This window comes from Chelon labrosus (assembly GCF_963514085.1).
Source record: "Chelon labrosus genome assembly, chromosome: 18".
Classification (NCBI taxonomy): Eukaryota; Metazoa; Chordata; class Actinopteri; order Mugiliformes; family Mugilidae; genus Chelon; species Chelon labrosus.
Window position 1 is genome coordinate 3,749,380 of NC_140351.1, and position 25,840 is coordinate 3,775,219.

Sequence of the window (25,840 nt, forward strand, 5' to 3'; positions counted from 1 at the left end):
ACGTTAGCGGGAACAGGTTAGGTTAGGTTCTCCAGACGTCCATCTCCTTGGCAACGATTTCCAGTTCTTCCTGAGGCCTTTCCAGGGCCAGATGAGATATGCTATCCCTTCAGTGAGTTCCTCCTCTCAGCTGGAGGCTGCCCTGTAGGCATCCTCTTAAGATGCTCAGACCACTTCAACCGTCTCCTTTTGACGTGATGTAGCCGCAGCTTGAATCCAACCTCCCATCCCCTCTGGATGTGCAAGCTCCTCAAACCTAACAATAAATGAACAGAACTCGTGTAAACGTCTAAAACTCCAAAAATTATCCAATGATTGGACAAATCCCTCAAGCCAAAAGTCAGGAATAGCTTCTCTTCGTCTTTCAACCTTAACTGAACACCGTCCTTAGGATCTTGCGTGTGTCGAAGCTTTTAAAGTCTGAATATCTTCATGTGGTTCTGCGTCGCGATGAGGTTCATGCTCAAAAGCTGCAGAAAAGCTGCAGCATGGGATGAGATTCTGTGGAACAGAGATGGTTCTGTAGGTGGAGAGTTGTTTCAAAGGTGTAAAAACGGTCACTTTCACTTCACACACTCGGGCCCATCCCTCCTCTCACATCATATTTCATGATTCTGCTGTAGCTCTGAGTCAAAACAGTAAAAGGACTCGGCTGCTCTGACTATGAACGTGTCAGACGCTTTCATTTTTCGGTCGCCACCCTCTCTGGGACCAGTGTGACCTGAGAGCATCAGGAGAGGCTCTAAGAGAGTGTAAGGGCCACAGGTGAAGGTGCAGGGCTTTTGATTGACTGATAACCAGCAGGCTGAGTCGCGCCGCCTGTCTAACCGGACTGAAATGTGTATTTGTGTGTGTGACCGGTGACTCCCAGTATAAAAGCCGTGCCTTGGCATCCCAGTTATCAAGATAAGGCCTCCGCTGCTCCATTCATTCTCACACTGCCTCCCTTGTTTGCTCGTTGGCTTCGGTAAACTCTGTGGAGTGGCAGCGTGAGCTAACAAGGAGCCCGGTGCGCAGTAGGAAGTGTTTGTACTCTACATGCACACAATAAATCACAGGCTGAGCGTTGGTGATGGAAATAAATCCCCTCCCTCCCTCCCTCCCTCTCTCTCTCTCTCTCCACGCCGATGCATGTGACTGTTGTGCAGAGTCCAAACGTAAGCCCCCTTCGTCTGAAAGGTTGCACAAGCCGGCTGATCCCGAGCCAGGACCTCTCCCCGTCCTGCCCCGGTGAACTTGACTCAACCTGCGCGCCGGCGAACTCGTCAGTGGTGATTCTTTCCTCTCTTTCCTCTCGGCTCGTTTGCTCGTAGCTTTCGTTGTGTGAGAGCCGTCTGTTCCTCCGCCCACCTCTCCTCGCCTGGATCCCGTCCCTGTTTGCTTTCACATGAAACAGTGTTTGCAAATTCTGCTGAACTCTGGCTTGATAATTGGGCCAAGTCATGCTTTGGACTTACTCATTGATAGCCATATCAGTGTATATATATATTTTCCATTAATCAGTTAATTATCACGCCCTCAACCAAAGATGATATTTTAAAGTTGCTCATATAAAAAGCAGAGAAGCAGCAGAACATCTCACTGTAAAAGCAGAATTTAGAAAATATTTCAGCTTTCCTAAAATTAGCTAAACTGTTAATTAGTTTAGATGTGTTGATAAATTTTAAATTTAGCTTTGTAATGAATTCATGACACTGTTAAAACCTTAGACTGTATAAAAAGTGAAGCCAAAGCAAGTAGAGCTCCCCCTGGTGTCTGGCTGCAGTATAGGTCATAAGCTCCGCCCCCTCTATGTTAGTGGGCGGGACTTGGGCCAAACAAAAACACTAAAATACACGTTGAATAAATTTTCAGGTAGTTAATATAATGTTGATGAATGTTCAAGTGTCAATTTTTTTGGATAAGTTTCATTTTAGTTATTTGCCGAAATTGAAACATGATGTGACATAATGGCGACCACCAGTTGCCATGCCAACCGCTCTGTAAAGTGGTCCCGTGTGACCGTGAGAGTTGTAAAAACAAGAAAGTAGCGTATAATCCGACATTTCCTTGTAACTGGTGGAGGTAGAGCAGAGCGTAGTATTAATTAAATTAAAACGTGAGTCTGGAGGAAGTGTGGGCGCGGCATCGATATCGTGGACCTCGCTCTCAGACCGTACTGATCAGACATCGCAAGTCGCAAGATGGTGCCTCCCATGTCCCCATGAAAATAGCATCAGTTTGGACCAATGCAAGGAAGTGGGGACGTGTAGTCCATATTTATATACAGTCTGTGATTGAAACAGAGAAGTAGTTGAAAAAAAACGAAAAACTCTGATTTGGTAAAACGTCATTTATACTGTTTCTGTTTTTATAAAGATGCAACACAACTTGTCTGACGGTGGAGTTGTGAACAGTTGTCGCAGTAACCAGTAAACTTCCAGATTATACGTTAACATGAAAGCAAGACGACAAACAAGGAAAGACGTTGAAAAAGATCAAGAGAGTTGTGTGAATTTGACCAAACGTCTTCTAACAAAAGCCACCTTTCCGCCACAGGAGCTTAGGAACGTTTTTTGAGGAGCATGGTGTACATCAAGAACCTGGGTCTAAATTGAGTTTCAGGGAAATAGTTTTTTGCTTGGGGGTAGTACAGGAACTTTGGGGATGGGATTTGCAGGCCTGAACATCTCTGATTGGTCAACTACTGCTCGTGAAATGTGTAGTTGAACTATTTTTGACTCAAACGATTCCTTTTGCAAATCCAGCTCGGCCTGAATCTCCTCCTTGGTTGCTGTTATTGCAGTGTTTCAGCTTTATTAATTGTTATCGTTGTTGCAGAGTCCTATGTAATATCGCCAACTAGTGGCCCGGAGTGCAGCAGGTCGTTGTAAATTCACTTGCAAACAGCTTTTTCATACATCAACGGACTAATTTGCCTTCTCTTCTCAGTGGGAGTGCAGCCGTTTCAAAGAACCTTTTACTTCCTTCAAAGAACTTCCTGGAACTAACAGTTCCACATACTTTGAGGGTAAACGCTGCCACCCAGCTGACAGGCATTCAGTTGAAATGTGTGGCTGTAGCAAACAAAGGCGGACTTCACTTTAATGACAGTGTGTTGTGAAATAAAATTCCTCCGTACTACTATCAGCCAAGCAGACGTCACACGAACCTTCAGCCTCTTACGCGAGGCGTGACGGCGCTGACTGAGGCTGCTCATTGACCACAGCCGACGCAACCGACTTCCTCTTCTGTCAGGGCGTGCGTGAGCTGATAGCACTCTGCCGGCCGGCCGGTCGGCTTCTTGCTCGCCTCACGGGCTGCGATTTGGAACGAATGTGAACTTTGGCTTTTGGGAGCATTCACCGGTAGTTTATTTGTCCATCTGTATTTGTCTTACACAGCATGTTAGGGTCAGAGCTGGATATATTCTCTGCTGGAGGTCATTTCTGTTTATATTTTACAAGTGAAATACAACAACCTTAACAACCTTCCACAAAATCTTATGAAATGAGGTATTACAGGGATTTAAACCATAAGATACCTGTTACTTCTACTGATATGGGCCGACTACTGAGTAGATGTAGGGGTCATACACCTGTAACCCCTGAAGCAGAGTCAACCAAACAACTGCTAAGACAAAACGATGAGAGAACACTTACGACTCACTAGAGCTGGACGCAAACTCGTAAACGCATATAAAAGATTTTCCAAAGAGATAATAAAACAATACAAATGCAAAACCTTTCAGTGTGGGTGTCAGAGAACGTTTTACATCCATAAAAGAATATTTTAAGTTCATGCACTGTTGGTTTATGTTTCTTATCCACTCTTTGTGTATTTTGTGTGTCCTCTGGTTGCATGAGTTCAGAATTAAACACTAACCTCAGAGCAACAAGAAGGAAAACGGAAAAACACGTCGACACCATGTCACACGTGCTGATCAGGTTTTACCCGAGTGGTTCAGCAAACCTGGTCTCATTACGGCGAACCAGTCTGTCCTGTTGAGCAGCATCTCCCCTTCCTTAGGGATTTTTCTTTTTGTCCTCCTTTCTCTCTCTCTTACTACTGCGGCATTCCTGAGGCGTCTGATGTCACTCAGGCTTTCAGTGCGTCTCGGCGGGCGAGGCTCCTCCTTGCAAACACCCCGACACTGATCTGCCTTCAAAGACAGACTTCCACGGCCACAAGAGAAGTGAGATTCCTTGAAGCTTGCATTAGCATTTTCAGTATTTGGAGGAATTCACGCTGGCTGCTGAGTCTAATGAGATGTTCTTTAGTGCACTTTCTCCAAAGAGAGCAGAAGTTCTTTCCAATCTTTTCAGAGTTCTTGGGTTAAAATAAGACGAGGGCTCTTATATCTTACAGGGATACAGTCTTGTTCCTGTTCTTAGGCCTCGTTCAGATGAATGTGAAGATGTTCTCAGGTGTCCCCATGAACAGAAAGAAACTGCATCCAGCTTTGAAGCTGTTGGACGTAATGGACACATCTCCCACTCCCAGATATATCCTTGAGGATACTTTCAATCTGGAAGCGACTGTCTTTTCCAAAAGGCTTTTTGCATACATTTCCTCATATCCAAAAAGCGTTTAAAAAACTAAAAGACAACTGGATTTGTAGAGTTTTTTGAGAAGACGTTCCACCGCTCATCTGAGCAGCTTCTTCAGTTGCGTACTCAGAGTCCAGTACCCTTTTTTTAAACACTTTTTGGGATAGACCATGACCTGGATGACTGAGAACCTTCACAGACACATAGATTTCCTCAAAAAGTCAGAGGTCGCAGCTTGAGATGTGTTTAACAGCTCCATAAGTTCAGGCATCGTCTTTATTTTTGGTCAAAGAACCGAATGTTATGATAGAAAATGAAGTTTCAACAAATCAGAACTATTGGACGTTTTGTTCAAGCTGTAACAAGGTATTCGAGGACCGATTTTCCACTTTTTAAACGTTTATGGTGCTATTTTAATGGATGTCTCAGCTCTGCGACTGGGCTTCTTTCTTTCGGGTACGTTTTCCCGATGTCGGTGCAGGTTGTGGCCCAGATGCTGAGAGGGAATCTGAGAGCTGAACTGAAACGTAACACGAGCAAGAGTTTCAGGTGCACTTTCCATCCCTTTGTGCTATTTCTTTTTTTTTTTTTTTGCGTTGACTGTGGGATGAGGAAGTGGTGGGAGGGGGAACCCTTTGGATCAGCTTCTGCGTGACCAGTCGGGTGTTACGTGGAAGCCTTACGGCATGCTGCTGTCTTTTTATAGCCGCTAACGGCGCCTTGTGATGTTTGCGTAAAATCCCTCTTCACTACAGTGACTCACAATTCATGTCATTGTGAAATGCAACAAATTCTGTCATTACGTGAAGTACAGCACAAACCACAAATGGTGGCCGTGGGGGTTGAAAAGGTCAAAGTAATGAATGTGTCTGCGTGACTAACAGGAAAAACTACATCTTAGAGTTTGTTTCTTCGTCAGAATCATTTCCTCATAATGACCCAGTTTACTTACTCATGCATCAGGGGTCAGTTTATAGATCTAGACCACATGAAAGTTAAAAAAAAATTTTTTAAAGCAACACTGATCTGGTCTCTGATGTCAGTGATGGAGGAGATCAGGTGTCCGGTCAGCACCGCGTGTTCACTGCTGACGTCTGGACCAGACCGCAGGGTCTAAGAATAGCATCAGATGCAGATGGGTGGTTCGGACATTTACTCGGATTTGTATTTTATATCAACACCTGGTCAGATGACTCCAGCTCATTGGTTTGATCGTGTTGCTGCTCTGTGTGAGATTTGAGTTTTGAATACTCTTCTTCCTTGGTGTTTCCTGTCCTGCTTCACTTCCTGTCTGTGTTTCTCCTCTGATCATATGATTGGTTTCCTCCTTGTGTCACCTGGGCCTCGTTAGCCTTTTTGTGCATATATAGTCCTGCTTTTCCCTTTCTCAGTTTGTCCGTTGAGTCTTCCACTTGTGTACTCGTGTGCTCTTGTGTTTCTACTCATCTCCTTGTGGGTCCTTATTTGTTTTTTTCTGCCTCCTTACTAGACATTAGGAGTTGTATCGACTAGTCGACTTTACTGCTGTGAAGCACTGTTAAACACTATAGACTGTGCTGATTTATATAGGCTATACATATCTATTTTTTTGTCCATGATGTCAGTGAACGCACCATGCGAGAGCTGGGAGAGTGAGAGTGTTTATGGTGTTGGCGTGGTCTACGTCCAACAGTAGCCCGTGTTCAAGCTTCAGTAAACTTGCAGAAAAGCCTCCGAAGCTTCTACGATATGTATTCAGGTCAAGAATATAGATTTCATTACTTTCTACTGTGTTTTCATGTTGTAACGTCATCGACTAGTCAACGTCGAGTCGACTTTCACCACGTATTAGTCAATCTGAGGTCGTTCAACCCCTACTAGACATCAGAACACGTTGACCTTGTTTCCATGGACCCAAAAACTGACCTTAAAGACTATTTTTAGAGACCTAAACCAAAAATACAGTTTGCTCACCCGTTCTTTAACTTAATGAGTAATTATCCCTTTGTAGAATCCCTTTCTTTGCTTTTGGCTCATTCGTTTGAACAGTAGTGTGTACACTACACTCGGGCGTTAAGTGTTTGCTCACGGCTATGGACAAAGGTGGACGCGAACTAATGTTTATCAGAAGTTAAACGACGGCGTTTGATCCAGAACACGATTAACAAGCTCAGCGATTAAATGTGCAACAGTTTCAGGTGATGAATACGTACTGCATCCTCTGTTACCGCTCTCATTAGAGACGTTTCTAGCAGCAGGTTAGGTCTAAAATGCTCTAATGAACACACGATGCAATGCTATTAAACTACTATTAAATGCATACCGAGAAAGCTGGCGATCATTTTGCCCACTCTTAAAGAACGACCAACTATGATGTTGGGCCAGAAAGTTGGGCATGAAAGGAAATAAATCTTCTGGGAAACTGGAAGAGCTACTGTCGAGAGAATTCGTTCTAGATGATGATGTTGTTGTGAAAAGATTTGTGCATTTTAATTTCCTGATAAGATAGATTCTTTCTCGGTGACTTTATTAAATGATAATATGTCCTTGTTGTGTTTCCAGCTCGTTGCACTGCCCCCAAGTGTCCAAAAACAACCACCACAGTAACTCGCTCTGAACCAGAACCGCCGGTGCTTCGTGACCTGACTTGATTCTGAGCTGTAACACGATCAGGAAGGCGTCCTTTAGGTTGCCTGAAGCCTGGCCACAACACAATAGGATTGTCTCGTTGCCAAATATAGTTTCCCCATTATTTCACACGGAAGACAGAGAGTGAGATAAGAGCAGGTGGAGTATTAATTGGATAAAGCAGAGAACACTGCGAGGCTGATTAACGGCAAGTTAAGTTTGTCAGCTCTGCACTCATGAAAACTTTAAACTCATTTTCACCCACGCACACACGAGAGATAACTGTTTTAATGATACAGTAACAGCATATAAACGTGCAGGTGCAGGTGCTTTTTTATTGAGGTGTCGCCACGCTGTAAACGACGCCTGCGCGGGTTTTATTTTTATTATTATTGACACCGTCCTCACTCTGATGAGCTCCGAGACACCTGCTCTGAAGGGCCTCCCAAAGGCAAAGAGCTATTTATAACCTGGCTGCATATAAAGGGCAAGCCGGCGTCATCACAGATACATGTTCCAGCCCCGGTGCTCTTATGCAACCGTGCTTCCGACCGCCGATGAGCTTTTTGGCAACTTATTGAACCCGTTTTAAAGGACTTGCATATGCACAATATGCCGATTTTGCAGCAATACTCAAAGATATTGATTAGAAAGTAACTCAGATTCTTTATTTCCAGTAAGAAAATTAAATATAACACCTTGAACATTATGACGTTTGGTGGATACACGCTAACTTGATCGGGAGAAGCTAAAAACCTCATCATTTTAATGTTTTTTCTCCGTTTTAAGTCCAAATTCAGTCATTTTTTGTAACGGCTTGCCCTCTTGAGAGTCGCAGGGTGTCCCAGCTGTCATTGGGCGAGAGGTGGGGTCCACCCTGACACAGAGAGACACCTACGGCCAATTTAGAATCACCAATGAACCTAACCAGCATGTCTTTGTACGGAGGGAGAAAGCTGGAGAACCTGGAGAGAACCCACGCAGACACAGGGAGAACATGCAGACTCCACGGCTCACGGATTAGAACCCAGAACCTTCTTGCTTCTTGCCACACCACTCTTAAGTCCACATAGTGCCACTTATTTACTTTTAACAATTAAAGATTTTGTCCCTTTCTGACATTTAAAATCTTAAATGGTCAGGCGTGTTATTTATTTGGTATTTGACTTGGAAATTGCAAAGCTAACTAGCTAACTAGCTTCTACTCAGTCTAATTTAGTTAAATACGTCGAGTTTTAAACTAGGATTGGCACGACTGAGTGCAACCGACACAGGAGAAAGCTTTCCAGACCAGAAAGAAAGGCCCCATTTGTCTTCAGGGTGACTTCTCTTGTATTCATCAGCCTGGTGAATTAACGGCCTTTGGGTCGAGCTGCGTTTCCGAGTGGTTTAGGTCCAGACAACCCACCCCGACCCCCTCCCCGACCTCTTCAGACGGAGTCAGCCTCTGGTCTGGATAGGAGAGGTACGCGCTGCCATTCCCAGGCCTCCTCTTCTCTGTCTGTGTTTCCCACTGGTTCGCGTTCTACCGGGACGTCCATTAACATGCTAATGACGGCCTGGGAGCGCGTGTGAGAACGAGGCAGAGAGAGAGAGACGAAGAAGAGGGGATGGAGAGACGGTGAAGAAGAATAGCAAAAGAGAAAGCTCGTCTTCCTGTGAAATTACCTTTGTGCGTCAGATGAATGGCTGGACGAGGGGGGGGCGCCGACACTGCCCTGACAAGTGAGCATTCCTGAAGGGAAAAGAGGAGAGACCCTCCCCGTCCCCGCCCCTTCAAAGTCCCGTCTTTCTTCTGCATGGACCCATAAGGGACTGTTGTGTGTCGGCGAGCTCGGGGCGCGGGCTTTGGATGAGGAACCGCATTGTGTTTTTTTAAATCCACGGCCAGGAGAGGCTTGGAATAACTCTGCACTCTTATTTTCTATTATTACATTTGAGTAGAGGAATGTAGAGCAGGCTTCAGAGGTTTACTGCTGCGGGTCAATGGGTGATTTTTATTCATTTACATTTATTGCTTTTAGTTTGATAGTAGAGAGTTGACAGGGACAAGAGACGATGTGCAACGCCGACACCCAGGTGTGTTGTTTTTCCACAACTTCTGAACTGTGGCACAGGTTCAACCCATTGAGATTACAGTCATTTCCAGCTAATAGTTCTGCTGGAGGAAGGTGTTGGTCCGCTCTGTGAAACACGAACAAAATGTTTTTCCATTGTTTGTGTTTTGCACAATACCTGAAATCAGATTATCACATTATAGCCGTCTGACCTCCAGCGCCCTACATCTTTTGTGCAGGCATCGAACACATCAGTGCATCTTAATTTTACTGCGCTGACCTGTCAGCAAAGTGTTACCAGGGTTTGACCTCGTTACCAGCTCATATGGAAAAGTGATGCGTATTCAGACGTGTTATAAATAAACCTGCTGTCACATTAACGGGAAGGGATGCACGTCTGAAAAGGTGCTGCTGATGAGAATACGTTTACGGGTCAGATTTACTTTTAACGCCTTAAAAATGTTGCATTCTTCTGCAGCCACATACAAGACACAGGAGAATTAAATAACGTTGACCATCTTGTGACAATTCAATGTTCTGCTGGGAAACTTTTGGACCTGGCATTCATTGGTGTGGATGTTACTTAGACATGTAGCACCCACCTAGACCAGACCAGGTACCCCCACCCCATAGCAATGACACTCCTTGATGGCAGCAGCCATCCCCAGCAGAATGCAGCCACAAAAACACTTTAGGAACAACTCAAAAAACATGAAGAACAGCACAAGGTGTTGACCTGGCCTCCAAATTCACTAGATCCCAAACTGATCAAGCATCTTTGGGATGATCCACAGAGGCCCCTCCCCTCATTAAAGGCCCCCCCACTAACAACATCTTGTTCCCAGACACCACAGGACACCCTCAGAAGGCCCGTGTCCGTTCTCTGATGAGTCACCACAAGGGAGACCTACACAACACTAGAAACACTGGTCATAATGTTATGACTGATCGTCGTATGACCACCTGTTACCATGTGACTGAACTTCCACACTTTGGCCACCAATAAAATCACACATCAGGACCAACAGGAGTGTCTGAAACCCTCGTGAAGTGATCTTTTAGTGTGACTACAGTACAGCATCCTGTTATGACATGCATTAACCCGGGATCTCACTTAAATACTTCACTGATGAGCCTGTTAAAACACTCCCACTCACTATTTGTCTGCGAGCAGCTGAGTGAGCTAACTGTGACATGCCAAAACACAGATACCTGTGTAATCGGCTGCACGGTTGGGAAATGCGCTGAGGCATATTTGCGTAACATTTTCATCTTGCACAAACGGCCTCCGCCTCACACTCCTCAGGATCGTCGCCTGTAATGCGTCGCTGACTTCTCGCGACGTCGTGATCTTTATTACTCGTCCTTAGCGCCGTATTCCCAAGGTGACGCTGTTCCTTTATAGTCTTGCTCAGACGTCCTTTATGTGCCAGTGTTCAGGAATAGACCCGTCTGTGTTTCTTAATTGGCCATCAGGGACCGGGGACAGGAGGCGGTAGCAGATATGAGAGCCGGGAGGCGGCACGACTGTCGGTGGGAGCCTCTGATCGAGTGGCCTTGTTGCTCCTCTGGGGCTGATGTTGTTACTACGGCGTGTTTTAAGCTGTTTGCATCCTATTTGTTTTCATATTAGACTCGAACAAACGATGGAAATGTTTCATTAACTGACTCTCAGGCTGCAGAGCACACTGACATGCAGCTTTAGATTCAAATAGCTGCAACAGGAAGTGACACTTTGGTGTACCGCAGCAAAGCATGTCTCACTTCCTCTTGTGCACGCGGAGGCTGGAAACAACACGTCTCTGTGACACTGAGGATTCTTCTCAATCGCTTCCTGATAACGACAAGGCAGAAATGTCATGTTGCTCTCATGCAGGAGGCTCAGGGTTTAATCTCAAGCAGCCCTTTGTTCCCACAGAGACCAGCACCACCCAGCCTTCTCTCTATCTCCACATCAGAAATGTTCTCCTGCTTTGGGGGTTCATGTTACCGTATGACTCGTATCTCTTCCCCTTCTTCTTATTTTTACCCATGACTCAGTCAGACCGATGCACAGGAACGATATCTCTGCAAGTCTACCCCAACGAACTCAGCCCTCAGCCGCCCAGAGAGATGCAGCATGATCAGGAAGAAAAGCAGAGAAACAGGTGCATCAGAGGAATGAGCTGCAGGAACAGGAAGCAGCTCTCAGCTCTAATCCCCTAAAAGAATAGCTCAAAAGATATTTGACCTGTTGCTTGTGTGAGCAGTAAAGCTGCACGGTGAGGTTTCTGAGAGAGGTCAGCCTTTAAACGAGTTGTTTGGTTATTTCTTACAGTACGTGCACAGAGATCTGTACCAAAACAGAATCATGCATGATGCAAAGTAGCTGCAGACGCTGCACATGGACACTGGGCAGATTGATCTGCACATCGTGGAAAGACGTCTATACATAAACAAATCCAGGCTAGTTAGCTATTCTTAACAGTGCTGCAGGTAGAACGAGGGACATGTGCTTCAAGGATATGCATCAGTTTATTCATTCATTCATTTTCTGTAACTGCTTGTCCTCTGGAGGGTCGGGGGGGGGGGGGGGGGGGCTGGATCCCAGCTGTTATTGAGGCGAGAGGGGGGGTCCACCCTGGACAGGTCTCCAGTCTATCACAGGGCTAACACAGAGAGACACTCACACCTACGGCCAATTTAGAATCACCAATGAACCTAACCAGCATGTCTTTGGACGGTGGGAGGAAGCCGGAGTATAAATAAACAACAATAAGCCCAGATATCAAGCCGAGCTGAGTCCACATGTCAGAGCTGCACGCCGCTCCGCCTCGGTATGATAATGGACAGCGGGATTTGATTAAAATGGAAAGATGCAAATGGCTGGTTTTTGCATACAGTAGAGGACAAGGTTTACTGTGTCCACGCTCAGCTATTCAAATCCACACCGGCAGCTCCTGCCCTCTGTGGACTTCTCAGAATGACAGATGTGCTGTCATATACGCTTCAGTGGTGGCTACGTACCGTAGCACATCTGGATCTCTGAGGACACTTTGAGCTTATTTCACAATCTTTCTCAAGAAAATTCGAACCATTGTTGAGTTCTGCAGACGCTGTCATTGATTCCACCTTCCAGTAGTCTGGATATCTTTCCTGGTGTTTCATGTTGTACGGTTGTCACGGTAATTGCAGAAGTTCTTTGCATTTTTCCACATTGTTTATCTCACAACCCCAGAGGAGCATAATTAAAGCGTTGCACCGTTGCCATGACGTTCCCCGGCCAAACTGAGTTATATCCTCCGAAGCAGCCAGGAGACCAAAACAAAAAAGGTTTGACAGGCAGCGCGCCAACGTGTCACGCTGTCTCAGAAAAGGCAGGAATGTGTCGGTGGTTGACGGTGGAGGTCGTCTCATGTTAGTAGTGATTCAGGCCGTTCGCACTGTGATGCATCGTGTCTCAGCGGTCACACTGGAACTGGGAGCCGCTTTTGTTTATAGAGACAGGAAGCGCTGTTTCATCTCTGCTATGATATTTGTGACCCCCCCAACCAACACGTTTGACATTTTATGTGAGATGTTTGTCAGAATGACGGGAGTGAAACCGTGTCTTTTTGTAAAATAACCAGGAACTTCCTGCACTAAAGGTTTGTAGGTTCATGTGAGTCTGTATTTGCTCACAGCTGAGTTAAAGCTGACTGCGCCACGAAAGACTTTCAAGTAAAAGATCTAAAACAGATTTTTCTTGCAAAATAGCTAAATGGCATCTAATTAGCTTCTGATATTAGCCTAAAAACAAATTAAGGAGACTGGTCTAAGACTAAAGCGTGGTTTATACCTCTGCAGGACATAGACACCGTAATCTATGTACATAGCCAACACCGATGCATTTATACTTGTGCGCTAGTCAGTCTTTGCCAGTCGGGTTCATTTTTGTTTCTACTTCCTGCTTCGCTTTCAACAATGGCGACTGAAACGAGTTGTACAAGTGTTTGTATCTCTGAACCTCCTCAGTTAACCTTTCTTCGATGTGTTCCATCTTTATTAATCCAAAACAATCAATTCAAAAAGCGGAAATACTAAAGCGGAAACACGCTGCTACTGAGCAGACCATCGCCGCAACTCGTAGTTACATTTCTTTGGAGGTGCACGTCAGGCTACGGCGCTAGGACCTGCGCAGGGTCTGGGTGTCAAAGCGTAAACCTTCACCTGACGGACAAGAGGCAACAACGTGCACGTTCTAGCCAGAAAAAGCAGACGGTCGTAAATATTTAATCCATTTTTAATACAAAAGCATAGGTTAGTGTAGCTTTAAGAACAGAGTTGGAGTCCGGACATAGTTAGCCTAGCTTAGCATAGAGGTGGGAGGAAACACACAGTGCTGGCAGTTCGTTAGCCCCGGTGAGGAAAGATGCTAAACTTGTCAAGGTTTCCCAAATATCAGAATTTGCTAATTATTAAATTAAATTTTATTTAGTTTGAGACTTCTAATGTTGCGAATGGTAATTCTCACCAAATGAACAACTCTTCTGTCAGTAAATTCAATCTTGTCGTCATGTCTTTCAGTCTCCTCCTTCTTTCTTGTTTTCTTTTCTTGACCTCTGGTGTCAGACACAGAGAGGAGGGGGGAGCGTGGGGTGTCGGGGGGGTGTCGTCACCATGACAACAGTCCAGACCCTGACTTATAGAGAAGAGAGAGGTCAGAAGCTTTGGAGTCATGTGCTCCTCAGCCAGAGCGCTGCGTTATTTTAAATTCGAGCAGTAACCGTTAGCTCGCTGCTGCTAATTAGCATTCCCATCTTCATCCTCCGTCATCCTCCTTTCTCATTCTCCTCTCGGCAGCTTCGTCCCGACACAAAGGTGCCCTTCATTGCCCCCGACAGAAAAGAGGGGTCGCGCTCCTCTTCCCAAACGGCCACTCTGAAAACGTTTCACCTCGTACTGAACCTAGACGGTGCTCTGTCTCTTTTTTTTTTTTGTATTAAGATAAGGTAATCCTTTATTTATCCCACAGTGGGGACATCTGCAGTGTTGCAGCAGCAGACAGTTTTTAAAGGACAGTGCACACGGGAGATATTGTAGGAGGTGGTACACTTTGATGACTGAGTAAGTGGGAAAAGTGCCATCCTGATTTAGATTTGGCCTAAAAGTAATAACCATTTGGCTCATCCCATCCCGTACAGTTTTACAACAGACTCCTCTTCAGTACGTCAGCGATCTAAACTGAAAGCTACAATAAGCCAGTTATTCCAGAAAGAAATGTTTAACTGAAGTATAGATTACTGCGGTGGCTGACCATATTAACCTTGATGCCCCGCTGCACTGTTAGCGCGCTAAACGGCGTCTACTTGATCCAATAAAGATAGAGATTGTTATAGGGGTAGTAGGTAGAGTTCATCTAAGCACAGAATGATCCACATTCCTTTGAACGTTTTGTGTCTTTTATATCTGACGTTAAGTTTGGAGTTTGCACTATCCAGCTACAGTACACACTTTCATTCTAAGGTACAGGCCATTCAAGCTAACATCAAGGTATTACCAGCAACAAAGGCTAAATGAGACGTTGCTTGTGCCTGGTGTCAAAGAGTTGCAAAAGTTAACACACTGCAAAGACTACAGTAAGGTCAACGGCGAGCTGGTGCGTTCATTCTGCACCTGCACGACAGGAAGTAACTCCTTCAGGAAACCGAAACACCTTCTATTAGCTGGGAGGCTAGGAAGCTAGCTGCACACCGTCGTACAGAGCTAGCCGACTTGTTGCCTGAAAAGCCGTCGTCAGGAGTTGGACAAGTGTCAACGGTGCAGGACACACTGGAAAAACAAGGGTCACCCACGGTCCTCGAAAAGCTCATTCATTCATCTTCTCTAACCGCTTGTCCTATGAAGGGTCACGGAGGCGCTGGAGCCTATCCCAGCTGTCATGGGGCGAGAAGCGGGGTACACCCTGGACAGGTCACTAATTTAGAATCACCAATGAACCTAACCAGCATGTCTTTGGACGGTGGGAGGAAGCTGGAGAACCTGGAGAGAACCCACGCAGACACAGGGAGAACATGCAAACTAAATATCTCTGATCATCAATTTATTATTTTGTCATCATCTAATATTTACAGCCTTTCTCTTCAGTATAAGACACTGTGGTCAAACTCTGTCAGCATAACACTGGGATTAGTTTCTATGGGACAAAGACTCAGTTACCTCCTGCATAAATTATTGATGACAGTCTTAGTAGATGCTGTTCTCTGCAGGATTACTCAGATGTTTGTGCAGTCTCTATTAATTTTTTTTCCCCTCTTCGAAGCAGCTTCTTAATAGTTCCCTCCATGCTTCTGTAATTGAGGACTGGGGACACATACACATGATTAATCATGACAGGCAAGACGTGTCCACTCCAGCCGTTCATTAGTACGTAAGTGCTCTTTAAATCACTTTAAATTAGCAATTAAACCCGAGCAAAAAAGAAAAACCGTGCGTCACAGCGGACGGTCTTTTCAGCTCGGCCCACGCCTGACAAAGGCGAACGGAGGCTTGTTCTGAGAGTAAAATGCAAATGGTACGGGGAGGATGTGTGTGTGTGTGTGTGTATTGGGGGGGGTTCTTTGTGAGGCGGCTCTGTCGTCGTCAGCAGCCGTGTTTCATTTGTCCTTGGTTGTGTTGTGTTTCCATATGAGCTACGAGGGGGAAGTGTGCTGATTAGGATGCTGAGTGTGTCAGAGTGATTAGAGAGGAGGGGTAGCTAGCGGTTCAGCCCGGCGGTTAATTAGACCTCGGAGGACCACGGGGGGTGCAGGTGGAAGCCTGTCACACACACAGACACACATTTACCTTTGCATGTGGTGTCTTCAAACTGTAGCTGCAAATCTAATCAGTTGTATTCAACTCAGGCATCTCATTGTGTTGCAATGTTTTTAGTAGATCTGATAAAAAAAACAAAAACGCTGTGTTCTTTGGATTATTATCAAGGAAACGCTACAGATGCATGTTTTGATAGTATCAGCCTATCCATCCTGAACGGAGCTGACAGCACAACTATGCCGATGTAGCAGCCTGCTCAGCGCATGCCCACATATGTGCTTTCACGTGTGCAAACCACTCCTTCGGCTACTATTCATCTCCACGGCAGCTAGCGAGCCACTCTGGTGCTGGGGTTAATGGCAGCACTTACACACATTTAGGAATGCTAAACTCCTTGCACTTCAAGGGCATTAGCTGAAGGGGCGAAGCCGGCTAAGTGAGGCTAATGCTTCGTCATCACTCATGGTTCGGCTCTAATGGGCCCGGAGCTGCAGCACGGACAATACAGACCCCCAAATGCAACCTGCTGTTGTTTTATCATCCCTGTCAGCGAGTTAGATTTAGTCCATCTGAGTGTGCTGCAGGATTAATTCTCCAGGGCTAGCTCCCACAACAAATTAAGGAAAACGTCTTAAGTGTGGTGGAATAATGCAGTTTTATAACCCAACAGTAACCCAGTGGTAGTTGCTGATATTAAACACTTGCAGCTACATGACCAAAGAATGAGAATAGCCATTTGAGGCTGACTCTAAAACCGAGTTAAACTTCCTAACTTTACACCAGAACTAAATATGTTTACAGCCTATATCTCAGCTGTTTAAAATACACCAAGACTAAAAATTCTGAACAATAAGGGGCGGTGCTGCTCTGAGTGACAGGTGGGTGTAGTCTCAAGTCGCTAGCTGCCTGCCTCGCATCACCCTCCGACCTCAGATCCACTCACACTCCGACCCTTTTTTGGAGGAGAAGTCAGGAAGATGGCGACGGCCAGCGCTACTCAAATCTGCTGAGCTTCAAAACTGCTCCTCTGAAATCCTCCATCGTCCATCTTCGTGTGCATTCAGTGCGCAAAAGGCACAACAAATCAAAGCTGACGGGGGTGAAGCGTCCACCAGTCACATGCAGCTGGCCACGCTCGTCGATGTTAGCGATGCTCTGCACTGTAGCTGCACAGACGTTAGCATCTGCGTGGGTTCTCTCCAGGTTCTCCAGCTTCCTCCCACCGTCCAAAGACATGCTGGTTAGGTTCATTGGTGATTCTAAATTGGCCGTAGGTGTGAGTGTGAATGGTTGTCTGTCTCTCTGTGTTCGCCCTGAGATAGACTGGAGACCTGTCCAGGGTGGACCCCGCCTCTTGACCAATGACAGCTGGGATAGGCTCCAGCCCCCCCTGCAACCCTTCACAGGACAAGCAGTTGATGAATGAATGAATGAAATGATGTGAGTGATAGTTTCACTGGAAATTTTTGCAGCACCATTCATCAGCTGGAAACTATTTAGCCGCTAGCTGCCTTTATGCACTACCCACTCCTTCACATATTTAAATTATAAACTGCTGTTTTGATAGAAAACCATAATACAGTTTTGTAAAAAATAAGAAAAACCCCTTGTTTTCAGAAATACTGACGTTGTTTGTTTGACTTACAACGTGCCCTCAGCTCTGTAGTACAGTCTTATCTCACAGTGATCGGTCAATGGCTTCATTCATCCGAAGACCTTCATAAATTATTGATGTGCAGCTGATGGCCTCGCTCCACTCTGCTGTCACCAACTGGCCCGTCCATTAAAGTCTGACCAGACAGACTGTCCACCTCCTGACTTTACCGAAACAAATGAAAGCCATTAAATGCCTCGGCAGATCACCAGCTCCGGTCTTACCCTCCGACTGTGTGCCTCTGCTTTCTCAGGGCAGCGTTCATCCGTCTCTGCTAGCGAGGTTAACATTTACATGGTAATTTCAGACTGGGAGCGCATGCCAGTCACACACAGTAACAGCAAATTAGCCAGCAGAACGCCTGTATCCGGCAAGAGACATATGCAATGATGAGAATGTACACTTCTTCATGTCCGTCTCTCTTTTCCACCCCCTCCCTGCTTTTGTAATTGCTTTAAACTAAATTTAATTTGAGGTAATCAGCAGCAGAAAGATGAGCCTGGCCAGTCTCTCTGAGCGTCTACTCGTATGTTTTCCAGAAGCCACTGAATGCACACAGCTTTTCTTCTTACATCGTTAGAGTAAATGTTCTTCTCCTCTAACATTTAAGACGGTTAACTCTCTGTTGGTCAGGTGTTTTTTAGTTTCTGTTATGAGGCAGACCACACAGAGCCACGTCGTCTTCCTCCGAACATTTGCAGAGGCCTCGCTTGGTTAACACCCTCCCTGTGCATATGTGTGTTTTTAGAGCTTTTCCAATTCCTCAGGCCTTAACAGACAAAGCTAATTACTTTTCCCGGTGCTTCGGTGGCTGCAGGACCTGCTTTATGACCTGTCAGGCCCTGCTTGCCTCTTCCTTTTGTCTGGTCACAGCGCAGCCACACACGGTATTATACACTCGTGTAATTATCCGCACATCTCATGCACCAGAGAGGCGCAAATTGCCTTCAAAGCACCAATTCCAATGTTTTGATCATTCTGGAGGATGCAGTTTGTGGTGCTCTGGTTAGTTAGCCTTGGGCTAAAATTGGGTTGCCAAAATAATAGAAACAAGTGTAGATACAACACAATATAATACAATTATTTTAAACTAATGCAGAATACATACAACATCCTTCATGAAGATAAGATTTAGTGCAGGTCTGAGCAAGCTGTTGCAATTTAAAAGCAGATTTTATTACGGCATTTTCTCTTAATTAGCTTTGTGCATAATTAAAGTGCATGTAACGCCAACAGTGGTCTCTGCTTTGCACGTGATTCAGTTTAGGGGCCAGACTATAAGACGACGAGTATGCAGAAACAAAATATGCACTTACATATTTTGTTTTGCATTGCATAACACATTCATTTGTTCTTAACACAACATGACACTACTCACTACAGTATCATATTGTGCTACAAATCGTTTTCATCAGCGTGCAGGAATGCTCAAATGCTCCTCCCTGACACGTCGCCTCCTCCTGACCCCTCACCCTGCAGGAGCTCCAGGAGCAGGAGCTTGAGCAGCGTGGCAGATCGCTATCGCTCCTGACCGGTTCCTCAGGCTTTTCTATTTCTGGCGTCCTCGGACGGAGAGGCCCATTGTGTAGGCCCGCCGCGCTGATGCGTTCAGCATCCTCCTTAATCCACCTGGTTTTCCTATGTGCTGATTTCCAGCTGTTGGGCCGCGTGAGAGATGGATTTAGCAGGGAAACACGTGACCTCGTGCACAGCTGTTTGCTGAAGACAAAGCATTTTTTTTTCTGTTCTTTTAAAAATGTACGGTTAGTATTTTTGAATGTCTCAGTTATACCGTGTCCAAGTTTTTGTCGGTCACTGCCACCGCTGAGAACAAACCCGTCACGCCTCGCCCTCTCTTAAACCCAAACCTCACCTTCCTGCACAGTCGCCACTTCCAGTCTTTCCTTCCTCAGCGCTGCCACTCCTGTGCAGCAGAGGTGTAAAATCTCACACAAAGCCTTATCTTTCTATCCTTCCTGTCCAGGCTATGCCTTTATGCGTTTGTGAGTGAATATTGGCGTTCAGCAGGACACTCTATGAGCTGAGCAGCCAGGCCCAGATGATGGTGCGTGGCAGCGAGCCGAGAGGGGCGCCGGACTGGAGAGAGTTGGCCTTCACTAATAATGATGCAGCTGCTCTCTCTCTCTCTCTCTCTCTCTCCCCCTCTCTCTTGGCCCGTCTTTGTCTCTCTTCCTGGCTCTGTTCGTTTCTCGGTAGCCGTGTGTTTTTCCAACAAGGAGTGCAACCTGTTCTTTCTCCTGTTGTCTTAGCAAAATTCGTCTATTAGAGGAGGCCAGAGGCGATCCAAAATCCACAGGACTTACAGGAGGTAGATACTGAAGTATTAGAAGTGATGTTATATTTTAAAGCAAAGGAACTCGGCGTAGTGTTTTTATTGTCATATGATAAATGAGATCGCAAGATGGACGTAAACAGTGGTCTCCGTTTCACACAAGATCCAGCTCAGGGTGCATAAATATTTAATAAGTTAATGACTATGCGTAAAGAAAACATGCATGTGAGTAATTTCTGCCAGATGTTTACAGTCATATATTTTCCAAGGCTTGCAGAAAGTCTTCTTCAAACAAATAGAAATTTAAAGGAGACCCGTGTGGTCTTGTAGCATCTCATTCTGCTCCACAATAAAGGCAGTTCAGAGTAAATAGAGTCTAATAAATGTACGCAGTTGATGGCACAGTTAAATATCACAATCTGTGGATTAAAAGAAATAAACAAAACACAGAAAGGAGTTTCCAACACTCTCAACTAACTGGTGACTCCTGCCATGAAGCTTAAAGCATCGAAGCTCCACTCATCTGAATTTTAACAACGCCCTCTGCTGGATCCCAGTTAACGCCAAAGAATGAGCTGCTGACTGGTTGATATTTCAGTTTTCATTCATTCATTCATTCATTGTTATCGTGGCATTGTCTGTTTCTGTTTAAAAGTTTCTTCCTTGCTTTACTTCCTGTCTGTGTTTTCTTCCTCCCCTCATTAGTCTCATTAGTCTTTGTGTGCATATATCGTCCTGTCTTTCCCTTTGTCAGTTCTTCTGCTGAGTTCCCTGCTTGTTCATGTTCCCTCACGGTTCCTGGTTTGTTTTAGACGTGCATAACACTGCAGCACTTTTTGTTGCCTCAATTGCAAGACTTCATTAAAGTAAAAGTCCTCAGTTTGGGTCCTACCTTCTTGCTACACATGATAACAGTGATCTACACCCTTGACCTGGACGGGTGGACAGAGAGACATGCACATGGACATCTACAGTCAGTTTAGAATAACCAATTAACCTGACTAGTATGTCTGTGGACCGTGGGAGGAAGTCCAAAGAGAAACAAACGTGCACAACTCAAACCCAGAAGCGACTGTATATAAATATGGACAATACGTCACCACTTCCTTGCACCTTGCATTGGCAAAACTGACGCTATTTTGCCGGAGATACAGGCGGCGCCATCTTGCAAGTTTGGAGGCAGAGTCTGATCAGTGCGGTCCGAGAGTGGAGCCGCGCTGGGCCGTGATACCGATGCCCCGCCCACACTTCCTCCAGACTCACTCACGTTTTTGTTTAATTAATACTACGCTCTGCTCTACCTCCACCTGTTACAAGGAAATATGTTGGATTATACACTGTACTTATTTTTTTTAGATCTTTATACAACTCTCATGGCCTCATGGGACGCTGTACGGAGCGGTTGGCGTGGCAACTCATGTTTCTATAGCATCAAATAGCTAACGAAAACAAAACTTATCCAAAACATTGACGCTTGAACATGCATCAGCATTATATTGACTACCTAAAATGTCAGAAATCCTCCTTGGAAGAAAAAAATGTATTTGACGTGTATTTTAGTGTTTTAGTTTGGCCCAAGTCCCGCCCACTAACATGAAGGAGGCGGAGCTTATGACCTATACTGCAGCCAGCCACCAGGGGGAGCTCTACTTGCTTTGGCTTCACATTTGAAGAGCAATTCCACCGTCCATCTTTATACTGTCTGTGATGCAGAACCTGCTCGCTGTTTGGCAGATGGCGCTTCATCATCATCATCGCGATCGAGGCAATGAAAATAAAACTTTCAGCCTTATCCCGTCGCCATCAGATAACTGCAGAAAACTGATGCATGTTGCATGAGAGATTCCAGGCCCGGTCTGCAGTACACATCTACAGCTCACATTATTAACCACACATCCTGTTTTTCACAAACGCCTCTTAATGCAGGAAGCGGCGTTTGCTTTTGTGCACTTGCAGTAGTTACACTCCACGTCTGACCAGTGGAAGTTCTCAACACCGAAAGGTTTTGTTGCATTTGCACAAATTCGGGTAAATTCATCTAAAGAGATAGTCCCAGAGAGAAGCGCCTGAGGGATCCAGGCAACAAATTTCCAGACAAATCCCGCCTTGGTACACTAAAAAAAACGGCGCCAGTGGTTTCTATTGTACACGGAGCTGATAGTTCACGCTGTAATGACGTTAACATGCTGCACGTGGCATATTCGGTTAGTCATCTGTTTCATCCAATTAATTACAAAGCCTCTTTCTTCTTCTTCTTCTCCCTTCAATGAGATTAACAAATTACTGATCATGAGCAGGATACGCGACTGCGAGTTATTAAACGGTAGTCATGTGAAATGAGGATTAAAAAAAAACAAAAACACGCTCTGTGATGTTACATTTCAATATTAACCAGATTGTCTTGGATTTATCTTTTTGTTTTGTTTTTTTTTTGACCTCGGGGCCTTTGAGACGACGGGACTTTATTTCAGTCTGTGAGGTTAGCTGATTCTATCTGACAGGATGTCAAGAGTCTGCACGTCAAACACACCTGAAGGCGAGCTGCCACCGTTCACTGCTGCTGAGGGAAGCAGAAAGCTCAGTAAACTAGAGTCAGGTACCAGGCGCTCTGACGTCGTGCAAGATTCCTGCTGCTTCCATAGAAATAACTCTAAAATAAAATCACTACACGGCCTTCGTGCTTCTGTAATAGTGATCTTTGATGACTTTGATAATATCAGACCATGCAAACCTTGTTATTGCATCATATTTTCTTTTATATTTGTAATGGTGTCACCCTCTCAGTTGTTGTGTCCCTTATGTAACAGCTATAAGATGGCCTCTCTCTCTCTCTGTTTAAAGTCTCCGGGTTAGATGTGCCTCGTGCATGAATTATTGATGTTGAGGGACTGAGCCGCTGCGCTGGAGGTTTTTTTCTGCTCCATTACTGCCCTCCCACCCGGCCGGCACCTTTACCTGCAAGTTGAACTCCACTTAACTGTCGCTATCTCACTGAACCCCGCTCTCTAACGGTGGAGCTGGTCTAAATAACACAGAGGGTTATGGGTCTGTGTTTGGAGTATTTCCTGTGACCCTGTTTGGTTTTCTTGGTGTTCTTTCTGTTTCCTTGTGTTACTTCCTGTGTTTGCCCCCTCTTTGATTGTTGGGTTGGTTTCTCCTTGAGTGCTCCAGCCTCATTAGTCTCACCTGTGTGCTTCTTGTGTTCTCTCCTTGAGTTTTTGGTCTTCACCAGCATCTTTTGGATTTGTGTGTTAGGATTACCTGGCCGTCCCTGCAGCTTGTACGTTTTCATTAAATACATTTTGTTCCCTACTCCTTCCTCATTCCTGTGTCATGCGTTTGGGTCCAACTTCACCAGAAACCGTGACAATCGGTGCAGTTAACGTCGCTGGTCGCGCTGTCATCTCCAGCCAACCACTGCTATGATAGCAGTTAAACTGTAGGACAATCTCTACCAGCTCCAGGACAGGCGATACAACCCCCTAACCCCAAACTCTTAAAAGTGATCGAAGTATTATCCACCCGTGTCCGGCTTACGGCTGCAGCAACCTCAGCAAGGTGTAACAAATGTTTATGATCTGTGTTCACACTCCCGTCTCCCTCTTTCCGTCGTGCTCTACCAGATGTCACTTTCCTTCGACATCATTTTATCTCCGGGCTGTCGGCTTTTCTCCAGTCACTCCTGTGATTGCTCCTCATGCTCAGCTGCCTCCGTAATCTACTGCACACACACACACAGCGCATCCTCTCCCTGAGAGTAGCTCCGCTGACTCAACGGGCCGACCCGTCTAAGCCAGGCCTGACCTTTCAGAGCTTTGTAGACGAGGAGCAAAAGGTCATTGCTGATCAGAGGAGGAGCTGTTATTATCTCCGTGAAGGTCATGCATAGAGCCTGAGGACATGCCAGGGCAGTCATGAGTTAGAATGACACTGCGTAAAGCCTTTAGTATTTATTTTAGTAGCTGAAAGGACACTGAGCTGAATATGAGCGCCAAAAAATCAGTCTGAGCATTTAGCGTTTACCCAGAAGGGCCTTACTCAAGGCATCTTTCCTGTATGTGCTCCCTGCTGCCAAAAAGAAGGGGATGGGGGTGAAATGTTGTTGCTTGGCTTTGTGTGTCTGCAGGGGTAGGGTTAGTGGGTGGGGGGCTCCCATGGCGCTAGTCAGAACTGGGTCAGAGGGATTAATTTCCTGGCCCGGCCAATTGCAGCTAATGGCAGATTAACAGGGAAAGTTCACTTCACTGGAACGGCTCCTCCACTCGCGGCCCCCACGGCCAGGACGGGGAGGGAAGTGGCGTGCCGCTGTTCGCACTCCGGGGGCTCGAAGCAATACTTCCACTACACTGTGCATGCGTATTCTTTTTAACCGTCTCGCTGCTGCATTTAGATACGTGGCCACAAGAACATGGAGATATCACACGGGTCCGCATAAATCTTTTAAATGTAGCCACAGCCTGACGCACCTCGGGTTCGCCAACCTTTTTTATTTTTTATTTGTTCAGTTGGTTTTCAGCAAAGGAAAAAACATGTTCTACAACTTTCAAATGCTCCTTGGCTCATTTCCACCACGCTCAGTTTAGGTCGTCTTCATCTTTCTTTATCTAACTAAAGCAAACTGCAAAATGCTATGTGTCGTAGTTAGTCAGTGTTTGTTTTCTAACGTGGAACAGGCTAAGGAAAATGTTTTAAGGATAAGAGCCAAATGGATTATTTGGAAAGTGCCTGATTTAAGTTCCCTACATCTGATAAAGAGCAGAGAACCTTCACTTCCTTTAGCTTTTGGCCAAGAAACCTCCGATTGTGCACCCTTGTAAATGGATGACACATCTTTGGCAGACATACACCGATCAGGCGTAACATTATGACTGCCTTCCTAATATTGTGCAGGTCTCCCTTGTGGCGACTCATCAGAGAATGGACATGGGCCTTCTGAGGGTTTTTAGTTGTTCCTAAAGTGTTTTTGTGGCTGCATCCTGCTGGGGATGGCTGCTGTCATCAAGGCTATGGGGTGGGGGTGCCTGGTCTGGTCTAGGTGGGTGCTACATGTCTAAGTAACATCCACACCAATGAATGCCAGGTCCAGAAGTTTCCCAGCAGAACATTGAATCATCACAAGATGGTTTAAATGTTATTCACTTCTCCTGTTAGTGGTTTTAATGTTGTGGCTGATCGCTGTAGAAAAGAGTATACCACAGTGTTAACCAACATACTCAATCAGTGACATCTGTCTTTCTTGTATGGCTGTAACAGAGTATGCATCAATTCACATATTTCACATTTTACTCTTCGTTCTTTTTGCAGCATAAACTCAGAAACAAATATTTGTTTCATTGCACTTTATTCTGCAAAATCAGTCCTTATCTGTTCCAGATGACATGAATCAGTCAGCGCCGGTCATTCAGTTGCCAGAAGAAGATAGTTTCTCTAACCTTACTGTTCAACCTCTCCTCTCAGTTGTGTTTGGGTGTTGCCGGCACCAGTGGCCTCTGGAAGTCGTTTTATTCACGCTGTGTCTACAGGCTGTTAGTCTCCATGTCTTCTGCATCTCCTTGTGCTCGTCCTCTCATCATCAGGCCCCCTTTTATTAGCAGTAAACCTCGTCTGCAACATCTTGCATTCCTGCCAGTATTAGAACTCAACTTTAAATTGCATTCAAGGACTTTGGGAAGAGCATCTTCTCTGTTTGCTGTGGCTCCAGGGCAGGGCTATGTACAGATCATACTGTATAAGCTCTGTCTTGTTTGTTTGACTTTGTCGTACAGTTCCCATGACTCACAGGAGAGAGCCAAGAAAGTTTGGAGAAAATCTTGACTCAGCTACGGTGGGAGTTGCCACTTTCTGCAGAACTGCATTGTTTCTTCAGGCGAGGGGATGTTATCAGGCTCAAGAGGATATTATGTCTGTAAACGCTGCTGAGAGTTAT

General features: G+C 45.5%; 1 protein-coding gene across 1 annotated transcript in view; it reads left to right on the plus strand.

The window, feature by feature from the left end:
• Nucleotides 1–25,840, plus strand: part of gfod1 (glucose-fructose oxidoreductase domain containing 1) — a 31,040-nt gene that overhangs the window by 2,869 nt on the left and 2,331 nt on the right. The window lies entirely within an intron of this gene.